This window comes from Rutidosis leptorrhynchoides, chromosome 8 (assembly GCF_046630445.1).
Source record: "Rutidosis leptorrhynchoides isolate AG116_Rl617_1_P2 chromosome 8, CSIRO_AGI_Rlap_v1, whole genome shotgun sequence".
Classification (NCBI taxonomy): Eukaryota; Viridiplantae; Streptophyta; class Magnoliopsida; order Asterales; family Asteraceae; genus Rutidosis; species Rutidosis leptorrhynchoides.
Genome location: NC_092340.1, coordinates 329,849,251 through 329,868,119, shown reverse-complemented (window position 1 = coordinate 329,868,119; position 18,869 = coordinate 329,849,251).

Below are 18,869 nucleotides of genomic sequence, written 5' to 3'. Positions count from 1 at the left end.
AATTAATGCAAAAATTTTCGATAGTTTCATAAGTCATGAATGTTGGTTTCCGGTTTCACTAACCGAGGTGTTTTTTAAAAATCTCAGAAACTCTAAACCGAAACATGTAATTGTAACGACCTTTCCTAATCTATAAGGACGAATACAATAACATATGATTACGTTGTGAGGTACTTGACCTCTATATGATACATTTTACAAACATTGCATTCGTTTTTAAAAAGACAAACTTTCATTACATCGAAAGTTGACAGGCATGCATACCATTTCATAATATCCAACCATAATTGATCTAATCTGTCATTTACTTAATCTTAATCTTTACTGAACTCAACGACTTGAATGCAACGTCTTTTGAAATATGCCATGAATGATTCCAAGTAATATCTTTAAAATGAGCAAATGCACAGCAGAAGATTTCTTTCAATCCTGAGAATAAACATGCTTTAAAGTGTCAACCAAAAGGTTGGTGAGTTCATTAGTTTATCATAATCGATCATTTTCATCATTTTAATAGACCACAAGAATTTTATTTCCATTTCTCATAAATATACGTCCCATGCACAGAGACAAAAATCATTCATATGGATTGAACACATGGTAACCGACATTAACAAGATGCATATAAGAATATCCCCTATCATTCTGGGACATCCATTGGACATGATAAAAAACTCGAAGTACTAAAGCATCCGCTACAACGGATGGGGTTTGTTGGGCCAAATAGATCTATCTTTAGGATTCGCGTCAATTAGTAGACTGGTTTACTAATTCTTAGGTTACCAAGCAAAAGGGGCATATTCAGCTTCGATCATTCAACCATATAATGTAGTTTCGATTACTTGTGTCTATTTCGTAAAACATTTATAAAAGCGCATGTACTCTCAGTCCAAAAAATATATATTGCAAAAGCATTTAAAAAGGGAGTAATGAAACTCACAATATTGTATTTCGTAGTAATTAAGCATACGATGGCATTGAACAAGTGCAAGGTTGGCCTCGGATTCACGAACCTATATTAATTATATATATTTATATTCTGGTCAATATTTTTCTAACAATTTAAGTCAAGTCATAGTGTACCACAATCCTAATGCTCGAGACTAATATGCAAAAGTCAACCAAAAGTCAACTTGACCAAAATGACTTTCAAAATCTATTCATGATTATTATATAACTTAAATATAGTCATTTTATATATTTAAATATTTTTAACGGATTTATTAGAGTAAATAATATAATTCATTTATTAATAAATAAAATTTAATATTAAAATTTATAAAATAAAAAAATATACTTTTATATATATCTTAAATAATAAAATTTATAAAGTTCATTTAATATCATAAAAACAATATGATAGGTTTTATTAATGTACTTATTTTACACATAGAACAATATTTTTGTATCACATATTTATTTGATAAAATAACATCGAAAATAATAATAATAGTAAGTAAAAGTTGTATTATTTTGTAATAATAGTTATTATTATTTTGCTAATAATAATAACAATATTTATATTTATGAAAAATGTTATTATGATAAAATGATAATTCTTATTAATAATAATAATGACATTTTATATTAACAATGATATTCCTATTAACAATAATAATTTTTGTAAAAATGATAGTTTTAATATTAATAATACTTTTAATAATAATAATGATAAAAATAATGAAAACGATATTTTTATCTAAATCAATAACTTTCAATATTTAAATTTCATCATGATACTCATACTCATTATTTCCTAATCAATTTGTTAATAGCTTTTAGTCGTCTTTTATATCACGTTCATAATAATGATAATAATAGTAATCATAATAATTAGATGTTACTAATATTAGTTTTAATTATAATAATACTAATAATAATAAATATTATGATAATATTAATGATAATACTAATAACTATTTTAATGATAAATAATAATACTAATTATAACTTTAATGATAATAACGATAGTAATAATAACAAAAATAATAATTTTTAATGATAATACCTTTTATTAATAACGATAATGATAATAATAAAAATAATAATAATAATAATAATAATAATAATAATAATAATAATAATAATAATAATAATAATAATAATAATAATAATAATAATAATAATAATAATAATAATAATAATAATAATAATAATAATAATTTGATAGTAGTTATAACGACGATAATAACGACGATAGTAATAATAATCATTTTAACAATAATACAAAAATTCAGTTGACTATAACTTCTAATCTGTTCATCGAAATCATTCGAGTTCTAAATGAAAAGTTCTTAATTTTTCGCTAGCTTTCCAACGACATGCATATCATATACCCTATCTCAGTAGCATATGTATCTAATTCAGGATTTAACATAACCTATCTAACGAAAATAATAAATGTACAAGCATGCATAACCCTATATACTTGAGCACTAGTCAGGGATACACTATTAATATATAAAAGTTAAGTTATGAGTGCTCACGTATCAATATTGAGATTCAATATTGTAGGAAAATACGTAGACGTAATGGAGATGATAAACATTAGTTTGACCTCATGAGCATACCCCTGATCCATACCCATAACCTCCATAGCTATAACCCATAATTTCCTTAGCTCTATCCCGCTCATAAAAATCCATTTTTGAAATAACCCACTCATGACCTCGTCGTAGTATTTTATGTATAATACTAATAATAACACTAATACTACTCATAATAATATTAAGATTAATATTAATCTTTTAATAATAATAATAATTATTATTATTATATATATTTATATTAAGAATTCGAGAGATAGATATAAAGAAAAGTGAATTAAACGAACCAAAACTCGAATGCTTTATAGAAGATTTCAGCACCTAACACCCCATGCCAGCCCATGATCGACTACTTTCCAGCTGCCAACACTTTTGGTATGTAATATATTTATAATATTTAATATTTAATATATTTAATCTTTAGAATTAATTAAATATTATATTATATTCTCGTGCATAGTTGATTTGTAATTTTAGCACCGATGAATTATACGTTGACACTCGACTTCCGTGCCAGTTCCGGTTTTTTGAACGTCCTTTTGTACGCTTAGAAAACTTGTACTTTACGTTTCGCGACACGTACGTTTATCAATAATTAGACTTACTTCACCAATAATTATACTCCATGAAATGCAACTTATACATTTGAATGTTTTGGTCATTTGCATCTATAAATCGACATCTCGTTATATGTACATAGGGTAATTTAAATCAAAACGTTTTGTATCTAGTTAATATTATGTTTAATCACTTTGTAAATTATATGTATATATATATTCTCAAAGAAAAATATAATTTTGTACATATTATATAGGATTGAAATATTTATTTAATAATATTATATTTTAGTTTTTCAAAAGTAATTATATTTCAAAGTTCATTTATAATCATTTAAATAATAGAAAAATATTACGTCGTATCACGTTTACATTTTTTTGAAACACTATATATATACTTGTAATTTATAATATAAACTTTAATTAAATTCTTCAACATTCATAAACAAGTTATTTTAAAATGTTTAATTAATAAAGTTCTTTTTAAACTGAAAACGTTTTAGTACGTTTGAAATCAAATCAAATAAACATTATAATTTGTTTTTCAAAGTTAAATATATTTAGGAATCATTTTGTTTAAAGGTTAATCTAATGGGAATCGTTATATCAAAAAATGTTTTAGGAAAGTAAAATCGTATATAATTCTTAATAGGTTTTCAAGTTTTTAAATTATTATTTGCTGGTGAAGCGTAAGATATAGTCCGAAGGTTAGATAAACGTATGAAATTACATTAATGAAAAAAAAAAGTCATTTTTCTTAACTTGTCGATATTCATTTTCTAAGTTATCTATATTCCCAACATTTCTCTTTTACTCTAAATAATATGACAGTTAACTAGTTAACACCTTTATAGGAAATCGAACAGTAAACTCCACTAACCCTTGTCTAGTTCTGAAAGGACCCGTTCATATACATTATAAACGATTCACAATAGTTGATTACATCGCGAGGTATTTGACCTCTATATGATACATTTTACAAACATTGCATTCGTTTTTAAAAGACAAACTTTCTTTACAATGAAAGTTGACGGCATGCACACCATTTCATAATACATCCAACTATAATTGACATAATAATAATCTTGATGAACTCAATGACTCGAATGCAACGTCTTTCAAAATATGCCATGAATGACTCCAAGTAATATCCTTAAAATAAGCTAATGCACAGCGGAAGATTTCTTTAATACCTGAGAATAAACATGCTTTAAAGTGTCAACCAAAAGGTTGGTGAGTTCATAGGTTTATCATAACAATCATTTCAATATATTAATAGACCACAAGATTTTCGTTTATAAATATATGTACACTCGCAAGTGTATAAAAGTATTCTATAAGTTGTAGGCACCAGGTAACAAGCCTTAACGTTCATGTTTTACCCTCTGAAGTACACCAGATCAGGTGTGTTTAAAATAACCTCGAAGTACTAAAGCATCCCATAGTCAGGATGGGGTTTGTCAGGCCCAATAGATCTATCTTTAGGATTCGCGCCTACCGTACATAGACAAGTAGTTTAATGTTACCAAGCTAAGGGTATATTTCTGGTTTAAACCCACGTAGAATTAGTTTTAGTACTTGTGCCTATTTCGTAAAACATTTATAAAAACAGCGCATGTATTCTCAGTCCCAAAAATATATATAAAAGGGAGCAAATGAAACTCACCATACTGTATTTCGTAGTAAAAATACATATAACGTCATTGAACAAGTGCAAGGTTGGCCTCGGATTCACGAACGTATCAATATTGAGATTCAATATTGCAGGAAAGGTACGTAGACGCAACGGAAATGATAAACACTATATTGACCTCACGAGCGTACCCATGAACCATACTCAATCACCTCCATAGCTATAACCCATAATTTCCTTAATCCTATGCTACTCGAAAAACAATTTCGAAACCACTCGGACAGCACTCCGTCGTAATATTTTATGTATACTAATAATATCTTGAAATAATACGGAGTAAATATATATATGTAAATCGATTGAGAGAGTTTAGAGAAAAATATTTTCAAGTTTCTATGAAATAATGAAACTTATTGAATTCTATTTATAATAGATTTTTGAATTATTAAAGTGAATTATTAAAGTATGAATTATTAAAGTGAATTATTAAAGTATGAATTATTAAAGTATGAATTATTAAAGTGAATTATTAAAGTATGAATTATTAAAGTGAATTATTAAAGTGAATTATTAAAGTTAAAGTAAAGTAAAAGTAAAGTAAAAGTAAAGTAAAGGTAAAGTTAAAGTATAGTAAAAGTATAAAACTATGTACGTATAATACGCTTATAAATATATTTAATATTAATTTAAATCGTTATATCATAAAACATTTTAGAAAAGTAGAATTATATATATTCATAATAGGTTTCAAATTTTTAAATTACAGTCTGTTGGTGAAGCATGGGATAAAGTCCAAAGGTTTAATAAACGTATGAAATCATCTTAATAAAAAAAATGTCGAGTTACTTAACTTGTCGATATCCAACATCTAAGTTATTTACACTCAACGTTCTTACTTATAGATCACTTTACCATTTTTCGAATATTGTCAAAAAGAATAGATTTCTTAAATCACAGTGGACCTCATAACATTGGCCCGTAATTATATCATAATGTATCTGATAATTTAATCATTTGATATTATCTCTTAATTCTGTCGATAAATATATCGAAACAAATACGTTCATGTAAAGTATCATATATTTCAAATACTTTGTTAATGTTTTCAGTTATTATATATTATATATACATATCTATATACACATAATTGTTCGTGAATCGTCGAACACGGTCAAAGGGTAATTGATTACATGAATGTAGTTCCAAACTTTTTGAGATTCAACATTACAAATTCTGCTTATCGTGTCGGAAACATATAAAGGTTAGGCTTAAATTTGGTCGAAAATTTACGGGTCGTCACAGTACTTGCCCGTTAAAGAAATTTCGTCCCGAAATTTGATCGAGGTCGTCATGGCTAACTTTAAAAATGTTTTCATGAAGAATATGAGTTGATAAATAGAGTTTTATCATCATTGAGTAATATAGATAAAACAATTTGATTACGCGAAGAGTATAAGTGAAGCTATCGCAAGAGAGTGAAATGAGTAAACGTATATTCGTTTTAACCGATGACGTAGTTATGATTGATTTTCAGAATTCATGGAATTTAAAGAAATCTTTGCAATAAGATTTGGTTCTTCGATGATTAAGGAAATCAGGATCTTATTTGATTAAATGCGATAATCTGTCTCGATTTCTCTGTCTGATATTTTACTATAAATCCACCCCCTTCGTTTCTTTATTTCCACAGCTCACACCTTCTAGTCTTTCTCCCCAATTCATACTTTAAAGCATTCGTTAATATGCTTCATCCAGTATTGATTCTTGATATACTCTTAACTTTCATATCTGTCATTCTTCTTTTTCATCTACCACCGGAGGAAGTTATTTTCTTCTACCATTACCTTGGGGTTATTGTGTTTTTCATTCTCCCGTGTCTTTATATTTCTATACGCATTGATATACAAGGTTTGTAATTTCGGGGTTGTTATCGGGCTTTATATTCTCCATTATATTTCGGAGCTTCATGCTTTCGTTTTCTCTTCCCGACCTTAAGTCAAGCGGATAATGGTCCAGAATTTGTAGATATGAATTTTTGGATGAACATAGTTAATGTTCCAAGAAGAAAATCGTAATGGCATGATCTTGATTTGGCAAATTACCAGAATATCTGAAAACATAGAGCTATCAAGATGATATGTTCTTAATATGTTTGGAAATTGGGTAGAATGTAAGAGTCGTGTAAATAGTACATGATGACAGTATGTTCTGTGAATCATCACGTTCCATTAGAAACTCAATATGACTTACTGTAATATAATCACATTGATCAAGTGTCATTATATTATACTAACTCATGCTTCAGTTCCCAACACTACTTCAAAAACATTCCTATTTTAAATTCGAATTTTTTTTTCTTCAGAATTTAGAAACTAACACAGTTTCTTTTTATGTTGTAACGCAGATATTGCGAATAGATAGAAGATTTCGGATAAGAATAGTTTTGAAAATATCTTCAGGAATATCGAAGATATTTATAATAAAAGATACGATGATATCTTAGAATTCTTAACATAGATGGATGATGAAGAAGATTTGTCTGTGAAGGTTTAGAATAAGAAGTAAGGTGTTTGCTAACGATTTCAGTAGACACTGAATCATTTGGATCCTTTGAAGGCAGGTTTAGTCTTTGTGATTTGTCCACAGCCTCCTTCATGGTCTGCTCAATCCATTTTCCAGTTTCAAACCTTCTCTTTTTCTCAGCTTTACCACCATACTATTCTTTATCATCAAACTTTTGACTGTTAAAGTCGTTTACAGTTTTTGCTGCTTCATCAGCATTTTTCCAATTTCGGAGAACTAGTTCATAGTTTGGGAAGTTTTTCAGAAAATTCACATTCGAAGTATGTAAGTCTAGGAGATAGACGTTATATGTATACATATAACTTTTGACGTAAAATTGTCGCGAAATTCAAAATACTGATTGCTAATTCTCAGTAGTTGGTGTGACAATTATTGTTACAGGATGTATGTGAGTACATGATGGGGTTTTAATGAATAAGTATGGTGGCTTTTCGGAGAGGCTTAAGTCGAAGGTTAATGAAGTTGTTGATAAGTTTACTGCTAATGTGGCGAGATATGAAAGGTTCCCCGGTAACAATGATGAAGGGGTAATTGTTATAATAAGGTTTATTCATATAAACAAATGAAGGTGATTTGTTGAAGCTATGACAAAACTGTCTATTTTGAAAAGAGATTGAAAAATTATATTTGGTAATAAATATCAAAGGATCTGACACGGATAGGTGTTAAACTATAACTTTGGTTTCGATAGCTTTTCAGGTGCATGACAGTGGGTAATGTGTGGTTGGATCATCATCTCGCATGTCTTTAAGAATTTCGAAGTGATTGAACACATATTGTAATTGTTAATATACATATGATGTTCTAAGATTTTGAATGATACAATTATTTTTGTGAGTTCCATGAATAGAAATGAGGTTCTAGGACAGTTTTGAAGTCAAAGTATAGTTTTGAAAGATGTAGAAATCTAAGAGTGATGATTTCGGTTATATCTTGAATCGAATTCTGAGATTTCAAAATCAGAATATGTAATTAGATTTTGAATGAGTATGGTTGTTTTGATTTCTATAAAAGAATGTATATTGTTGTGAAAGTAGGGAGTATAATGGATGATTTGCTGAATCAGATTCGAAGAATGTAACATATTAATTGTGAATTTATATATCTCTCGGGTATTACCTACCCGTTAAAAAAAAAATTCACAATTAATATTTTGTACAAAAGAATTTTATTACAGTCTTTATGGAAATATATATGTGTATATTTCTTCAGATGTAATATAGATTTAATGAGTTAATATTAAAGTAAACTCATTTGATTTATGGTTAAGGCTAGGATAGATAATTTCTAAACTTTAGAAATTACATAATCGTCGTAGAATGTTTCCCAAATGAAGTTATGAATCAATACTTCATCGTTGTGGTATTCCTTAGTATCTGCATGGCGTATGACGTCGGTGCTCATGGGACAGATTGTGAAGTTGAGGTTTGCGATGCGGTTGTTGTTGGTGGTAGTAATGGTACTGTTGATGTTGTTGATGGTGGTACTGGTTATGTTGCTGGTGCTGATGCTGGTGTTTGTAACCTTTACACCATATTCTCCAAAGCCACTACCCGAGCGCGAAGCTCGTTAACTTCTTCTATTACACCGGGGTGATTGTCGGTTCGGACGAGCGGATAAATAAGATCTAGAATTTGGTGTAGTATATAATCATGACGAGATACTCTGGAAATGAGAGAGAAAATGGTGTTTCGGACCGGTTCACCAGTAAGTGCTTCAGGTTCATCGCCAAGAGGGCAATGTGGTAGATGGAAGGGATCACCTTCATCTTGTCTCCAATTATTGAGGAGGCTACGAACCTATCCCCAATTCATCCAGAATAGATGATGGCTAATTCGTTGATCCATTCTGGTCACACTGCTTTCGGAGCTTGAGTGGGATTCCATATCGGAATTCGAGGGACTTGAACTAATGACGAATTCCATTTCGTTCGATTGAATAAAGGATTTTTCGATATGAAATGATTTTTCGGCTATCGGGTGGTATTCTAATTACATAGAATATCTATATATATAGCGCAAAAGATTTCGTAGATTACGGAGGAATTTACGCGATATGTCAGGCAAAGTTTACAGTAACAGATACGCTAAGATATGGATTAGCAGATACGCTAAGATATGAATTTTGTCTATACACTATTCATGCAATCAATGCAGTAAGACGTATCTAGACTAAGAATGATAAGCAGGCAATTTCCGACAAAAATGATAAGCAAAACTTTTGACATGCAGACACGGTCGAAGTCCAGGCTCACTAATGCACCCTAACGACTATCAGTTAGACACACTAATGCAGACCTGGTTCGCTAAGACCACCGCTCTGATACCAACTGAAAGGACCCGTTCATATACATTATAAACGATTCACAATAGTTGATTACATCGCGAGGTATTTGACCTCTATATGATACATTTTACAAACATTGCATTCGTTTTTAAAAGACAAACTTTCTTTACAATGAAAGTTGACGGCATGCACACCATTTCATAATACATCCAACTATAATTGACATAATAATAATCTTGATGAACTCAATGACTCGAATGCAACGTCTTTCAAAATATGCCATGAATGACTCCAAGTAATATCCTTAAAATAAGCTAATGCACAGCGGAAGATTTCTTTAATACCTGAGAATATACATGCTTTAAAGTGTCAACCAAAAGGTTGGTGAGTTCATAGGTTTATCATAACAATCATTTCAATATATTAATAGACCACAAGATTTTCGTTTATAAATATATGTACACTCGCAAGTGTATAAAAGTATTCTATAAGTTGTAGGCACCCGGTAACAAGCCTTAACGTTCATGTTTTACCCTCTGAAGTACACCAGATCAGGTGTGTTTAAAATAACCTCGAAGTACTAAAGCATCCCATAGTCAGGATGGGGTTTGTCAGGCCCAATAGATCTATCTTTAGGATTCGCGCCTACCGTACATAGACAAGTAGTTTAATGTTACCAAACTAAGGGTATATTTCTGGTTTAAACCCACGTAGAATTAGTTTTAGTACTTGTGCCTATTTCGTAAAACATTTATAAAAACAGCGCATGTATTCTCAGTCCCAAAAATATATATAAAAGGGAGCAAATGAAACTCACCATACTGTATTTCGTAGTAAAAATACATATAACGTCATTGAACAAGTGCAAGGTTGGCCTCGGATTCACGAACGTATCAATATTGAGATTCAATATTGCAGGAAAGGTACGTAGACGCAACGGAAATGATAAACACTATATTGACCTCACGAGCGTCCCCATGAACCATACTCAATCACCTCCATAGCTATAACCCATAATTTCCTTAATCCTATGCTACTCGAAAAACAATTTCGAAACCACTCGGACAGCACTCCGTCGTAATATTTTATGTATACTAATAATATCTTGAAATAATACGGAGTAAATATATATATGTAAATCGATTGAGAGAGTTTAGAGAAAAATATTTTCAAGTTTCTATGAAATAATGAAACCTATTGAATTCTATTTATAATAGATTTTTGAATTATTAAAGTGAATTATTAAAGTATGAATTATTAAAGTGAATTATTAAAGTATGAATTATTAAAGTATGAATTATTAAAGTGAATTATTAAAGTATGAATTATTAAAGTGAATTATTAAAGTATGAATTATTAAAGTGAATTATTAAAGTGAATTATTAAAGTTAAAGTAAAGTAAAAGTAAAGTAAAAGTAAAGTAAAGGTAAAGTTAAAGTATAGTAAAAGTATAAAACTATGTACGTATAATACGCTTATAAATATATTTAATATTAATTTAAATCGTTATATCATAAAACATTTTAGAAAAGTAGAATTATATATATTCATAATAGGTTTCAAATTTTTAAATTACAGTCTGTTGGTGAAGCATGGGATAAAGTCCAAAGGTTTAATAAACGTATGAAATCATCTTAATAAAAAAAATGTCGAGTTACTTAACTTGTCGATATCCAACATCTAAGTTATTTACACTCCACGTTCTTACTTATAGATCACTTTACCATTTTTCGAATATTGTCAAAAAGAATAGATTTCTTAAATCACAGTGGACCTCATAACATTGGCCCGTAATTATATCATAATGTATCTGATAATTTAATCATTTGATATTATCTCTTAATTCTGTCGATAAATATATCGAAACAAATACGTTCATGTAAAGTATCATATATTTCAAATACTTTGTTAATATTTTCAGTTATTATATATTATATATACATATCTATATACACATAATTGTTCGTGAATCGTCGAACACGGTCAAAGGGTAATTGATTACATGAATGTAGTTCCAAACTTTTTGAGATTCAACATTACAAATTCTGCTTATCGTGTCGGAAACATATAAAGGTTAGGCTTAAATTTGGTCGAAAATTTACGGGTCGTCACAAGTTCCTTCTTGTAAATCACTTTACCAATTATTTCGAATACCGTTAAAAAGGAAAGATTTCTTAAATCATAGTGGACCTCTCAATGGAGACTTGTAATCATACAATGTATCTGATAAATCAATCATTTGATATTATCTTATAATTATATCAATAAACATATTGAAATAAATACGTTCATGTAAAGAATTATTCGTTTAGTACATTGTTAATATTTCAGGTTATAATATATACACGTATATATATACTGATATCCGTTTATATAATGGTTCGTGAATCGTCAGAATTTGGTCGAGGTTAAATGAATGTATGAACATAGTTTAAAATTTTTGAGATTTAACATTACAGACTTTGCTTATCGTGTCGGAATAATATAAATACAAAGTTTAAATTTGTTCGAAAATTTCCGGGTCGTCACAGTACCTACCCGTTAAAGAAATTTCGTCCCCGAAATTTGATAGAGGTCGTCATGGCTAACAGTAAGAATGTTATTATGACTAATATAAGCTGATACATAGAATTTTATCATGATTAAGAAATATGGATAAAATAATTCGATTTCTCGAAGCGTATGAGTGAAGCTATCGTAAAATAGTGAAATAAGAAAATAGAGATTTGCCTTATCTTTTGACGTCAATACGGTTGATATCTGGATTAAAGAAAATCTTTGTAATCTATATAGGATTTGATTCTTCGGCGATTTAAGAAATTATAATCCTCTTCGATTTAATGCGATAATCCATCTCGATTTCTCTGTCGAATATTTCACTATAAATCCACCTCCTTCGTTTCTCTATAACTCACACCTTCTATTATTTCTCCCTCAACTCATATTTTAAAGCGTTCATCAATATGCTTCATCCAGTGCTGATTCTTGATATACTCCTCACTTTCATATCTGTCGTTCTTCTTTTTCATCTGCCCCCAAAAGAATCTATTTACTTCTACTATACACTTGGTTTTATAGTGTTTTTAGTTCTCCCGTGTCTTTATATTACCATTTGCATCGATATATATGGTTTGTAATTTTCTATGTTGTTGTTGGGTTTTATATCTTCCCTTATGCTTCAAAGTCCCTGTTTCTGTCTTCTATAATCATTGTCATCCCCAGTTAATGCTCTCTTTCATTTACTGTGATTTATACCTCAATCTCTGTTTCGGAGTTTTGTCCTTTCGTTTCTTCTTCTTGCGATTAAGCACCGCTTGTAATGGTCCAGAATTCGCAGATATGTATTTCAGAATGAACATTGTTAATGTTCTAAGAAGAAAATTGTAATGACACTACCTTGACTTGTCAAATTACTAGAATACCTCGAAAAAGGCCGAATCATCAAGAAATATTTTCTTGATATTTTAGAGGTTAAAGAGAATACAAGAGTCGTGTAACATAGCACATGATGACGTTATGATCTGTGAATCATCACGTTCCATTTAGAAACTCATCATGAATTACTGTAATATAATCACGTTGATCAAGTGTCATTATATTATACTAACTCATACTTCAGTTCCTAACACTTCTTCAAAATATTCATATTTTAAACTCGAAGATTTCAGAATTTAGAAACTAAAATAGTTTCTTTTATGATATAATACAGATAGCGCGAAGAGGTAAATGATTTCAGATAAGAATAATTATGGAAATGTCTTCAGGTATATGGAGGATATTTATAATGAAAGATACGATGATATCTTAGAATTTCTAATATCATAGGATGATGAAGAATATTGTTCGCAAGGGTTTAGAGTCAGGAGCAATGTATTCGATAATGGCTTTAGCAGATACTGAATCATTTGGATTCTTTGAAGGCAGGTTTAGTCTTTGTGATTTATCCACAGCCTCTTTCATACTTTGCTCAATTCGTTTTCCAGTTCCAAATTTTCTCTTTTTCTGCGCTTTGCCAGCACACTATTCTTTATCATCAAACTTTTTTACTATTAAGGTTGTTTACAGTTTTTGCTGCTTCATCATGCATTTTTTCAAAATTTGAAGAACTAGTTCGTAGTTTAGGGTGTTTTTCAGAAACTTCACATTCGAAGTATGTAAGTCTAGGAAATAGACGTTATATGTACACATATAATTGTTTGCGTAGACATGCTGTATCATTTCAAAATACTAATTGCTAATTCCCAATGATTCGTATGGCAATTCTCGTTACAAGATGCAGATGAGTAAATGATAGGGTTCCAATGAATATAACGATTTTTCTAAAAATCAAAGATCAGCGAAGTTGTTGGTAAATTTATTGCTAATGTGGTGGAACATAAACGGTTCTCCAGTAACGATGGTGAAAGGGCATCGTATATATTGAGGTTATAATATGACTCTTTCAATTGAAAAGTTGAAGTTGACTTGTTGGAGCTGTGACAAAACTGGCTACTTTGAAAAGGAATCGCAAAGTTATTTTTTCTAAAAAATGCCAAAGGGTCTGACACGGATACGTGTTAAATTATGACTTTGGTTTCGAGGGTTTTTTTCAGGTACATTACTGTGGGTAACATGTGGTTGGATCATCATCTCAATTGTTCATTGTTTGAAGTGTCTTCAGGAATTTCGGAGGGTTTGAACACAGATTGTAATCGTTAATATGCATATGATGTTCTAGCATAGCTTTGAAGTCAAAGTATAGCTTTGAAAGATGTAGGAATCTAAGAGTGATGATATCGGTTATATCTTGAATTAAATTCTGCGATTTCAAAATCAGAATATATAATTGAATTTGAATGAGTATGGTTGTTTTGATTTCTATGAAAGAATGTATATTGTTATGAAAATAGTGAGTATAGTTGATGATTGCTGGATCAGATTCGAAGAATGTAACATATTAATTGTGAATTTGTATCTCTCTTGGGTACTACCTACCCGTTAAAAAAAATTTCACAATTAATATTTTGTACAAAAGAATTTTTATTACAGTCTTTATGAAAATATGTATATTTTCTTCAGATGTAACATAGATTTAATGAGTTAATGTTAAATTAAACTCATTTGGTTTATGGTTGAAACTAGAACTGAATAATCTCTAAAACTTTAGAAATTACGTAATCTTCGCGGATTATTTCGTAAATGAAATCATGTATCAATACTTCATTATTCATTTTTATTGATATTTCTTCAGTGAATGGTGTTAGTGTTCGTGGAATTCTTGTGATCTTCGCAAGGTACGAATGATGTTGTCTGAAAAGTTTCGAGTACATAGATAATGAATGTGTAAAATCAAACATATATTTGAATAATACACTTGATTTATTATGAAATGGAATTCATTGAATTGAAACAGAGATTATAGTTAACGATGGTTAAATTGCTAACGAAGGATGTACATCATAACTTATTAGTAATATGAATTAACCGAGTAGTATCTACCCTTATTCAATTCATACAGAATAGCTTAGTACAAAAAAAAAAAATACATTGTGACTTAAAAATTCATATATATAAAGTATACATATAAATTCTTCAGAGGAAATGAGTTAACGCTTCATAACTCGTTGATACAATATATCCGTTGATGATTGTGGTGTCGATATTTGAGGGGGTTATAGAGTTTACGGAATTTGTGGTGTTGTAGGCGTTGCTGATGCCGGTAATACTGTTGGTGATTTCGACGGTGCTACTGGTGCTGATGATGCCAATGGTACTGCTGTTAATGCTTGTGTAACTTGTGTCGTTTTTAAATCACGCACTATTCCGGTCAGGGTTTCTACTCTATCTGATTTATGGTTAAGGCTAGAATAGATAATATTTAAACTTTAGAAATTACATAATTGTCGTAGAATGTTTCTCCGATGAAGTTATAAATCAATACTTCATCATTTGTTACTGTTGGTATTCCTTGGTATCTATAGGGCGTATGACGTCGATGCTCGTGGGACGAATTGTGACGTTGAGGTTTGCGATGCAGTTGTTGTTGGTGGTGGCAATGGTACTGTTGGTGTTGTTGATGATGGTACTGGTTATGCTGCTGGTGCTGCTGCTGGTGTTTGTAACCTTTGCACCATATTCTCCAAAGCCACTACCCGAGCACGAAGCTCGTTGACTTCTTCTATTACACCGGGGTGATTGTCAGTTCGGACGAGCGGATAAATAAAATCTAGAATTTGATGTAGTATGTAATCGTGACGAGATACTCTGAAAATGAGAGAGAAAATGGTGTCTCGAACAGGTTCGCCGGTAAGTGCTTCAGGTTCTTTGCCAAGAGGGCAATGTGGTGGATGGAAAGGATCGCCTTCTTCTTATCTCCAATGATTAAGGAGGCTACGAACCCATCCCCAATTCATCCAGAATAGATGATGGCTGATTGGTTGGTCCATTCCGGTCACACTGCTTTCGGAGCTTGAGTGGGATTCCATTTCGGAATCTGAGGGACTTGAACTAATGACGAATTCCATTTCATATGATTGAATAAGGATTTTTCGATATGAAATGATTTTCAGTATTCGGATGGTATTCTAATTACATAGAATATCCATAGATATAGAACAAAAGATTTCGTAGATTACGGAGGAATTTGCGGGATATGTCAGGCAAAGCTTACAGTAACGGATACGCTAAGATATGAATTAGCAGATACCCTAAGATTTGAATTTTGTCTATACACAATTCATGTAATCAATGCAATAAGATGTGTCTAGACTAAGAATGATAAGCAGGTAATTTTCTGACGAAAATGATAAGCAAAACTTTTGACATGCAGACACGGTCAAAGTCCAGACTCACTAATGCATCCTAACGACTATCAGTTAGACACACTAATGTAAGACCGGGTTCGCTAAGACCACCGCTCTGATACCACATGTAATGACCCGTCCTAATCTATAAGGACTAATACAATAACATATGATTACGTCGCGAGGTACTTGACCTCTATATGATACATTTTACAAACATTGCATTCGTTTTTAAAAAGACAAACTTTCATTACATCGAAAGTTGACAGGCATGCATACCATTTCATAATATCCAACCATAATTGATCTAATCCGTCATTTACTTAATCATAATCTTTACTGAACTCAACGACTTGAATGCAACGTCTTTTGAAATATGTCATGAATGATTCCAAGTAATATCTTTAAAATGAGCAAATGCACAGCGGAAGATTTCTTTCAATCCTGAGAATTAACATGCTTTAAAGTGTCAACCAAATGGTTGGTGAGTTCATTAGTTTATCATAATCGATCATTTTCATCATTTTAATAGACCACAAGAATTTTATTTCCATTTCTCATAAATATACGTCCCATGCATAGAGACAAAAATCATTCATATGGATTGAACACCTGGTAACCGACATTAACAAGATTCATATAAGAATATCCCCTATCATTCCGGGACATCCATTGGACATGATAAAAAACTCGAAGTACTAAAGCATCCGCTACAACGGATGGGGTTTGTTGGGCCCAATATGAAATGTCCCGTTCATATTGATTATAAACGTTCCATATTAATTGATTTCTTTGCGAGGTTTTGACCTCTATATGAGACGTTTTTCAAAGACTACTGATGTGCTCGATCGTGTCCTTTTATTTTGATCGGATTTAGATTGAATTTATTACACGAATTGCTTGTGATTATATGGTGTTCTTATGATTTCGGACTGATTTCACACATATAGGCAACTTTGTCCTATCCGTATAGTAATAGTTTATTTGATAAATCCGGTTCGTTCCACAGGGAGATAGAGTTTTCAAGATTTTAATCGCTAAAAGTTAATCTATTAAAAGGGGGATTTTGGATTAGGGTTTACTACTTAATTGAACGGAATTTAAATTTAACTAAAATGAAATAACTAAATTAACGACAATAAAAATACAATTTAACTAATTTGACAAAATAGAAGAAATAAGGTTTTTCATGGCAATATAGCAAAATAGTAAAAAGTAATTAAAATTTACTATATGGTAAAAAGTGAAATTGAAGAGATTTAAAATAAGGTAAAGTAGTGGCTACTAAAATATGTCCCCTCTAGATTTATGGATTGTTTTTAAGTCCGATTATGATGTTTTAATATATATCCTTATATTTAATCTTCCAATTTATAAAGATTTAACTAACTAAAATTAAATCTAACTTTCGTTTCGATCTCGTTTTAGCGAATTAAATTATACCCCGATTATTTAAATTGAGATTTAATCCAGTTTTTACTTTCGTTAAAACCAAAATTATAACGGTCTTACCCTTTTTATAATTACACGATTATATAAACTGTAATATTACCCAAACCACCGAATCACACTTCTAAATTGTTGTCAATAATTTGTCCATATGTTCGTCTAGATCACCGAGGTGTTGAAGCATAATTTATGTAAATTTAATGCACTTTCGCTTATTAATTTAATAAATTATGTGATAGGGGTGAAAATATTAAATTATATAACAATGGGTCGGTGATTAAACTCAATATTAAAAATATTCAAAGTTACACCATAATATTATAAATGGTTCAATCCATTTGTCCAGAGGTTCTACATTTTAGTCACCACTATGATATTTAGTTGGACATTATAACGGCGTAAAAATATAATTTATATGAAATAGACATAATAAAAATAATAATAAAGGATAACAATAATAAATAATAATAATAACGATAGTAATAACAACGATAATAACGATACGTGAAAATAAAGTTGGGACGTGGAGACTTACAGCGAGTTGGAACGCTAAAAAGTGATATAATTAGCGTAGCGGTACCCGGACAGAATTTCAACTTAAAACCAGTAAATTTAAACGCTACAATAACCTTATTATTAAAATAAACTTAAATTATAATTATAAATATAAATATAAGTATGCAGAGAAGAAATGAAAATATTGTGTATAAAACTCTCGATCAAACTGCCTTTTTATAGGATTTTGGCCTGCTACAGTAACCCATGCGATCGCATGGGATTTATGCCTATTTCCCATGCGATCGCATGGCCGCCAGATCCAGCTCACAATTTTTTGGATTTTTACTTGTCGACATATTTTTATATATATATATATATATATAATTTATATTAATTATATATATATTATATTATATTCTTGTGCATAGTTGACTTGTAATTTTCGCTCCGTTGTCTCGTACATTTACGCCCGGTTTATGTCTCGGTCCCGGTTTCTCGAACGTCTTTTCGTACAATTTAATATCGTGTAATTTGC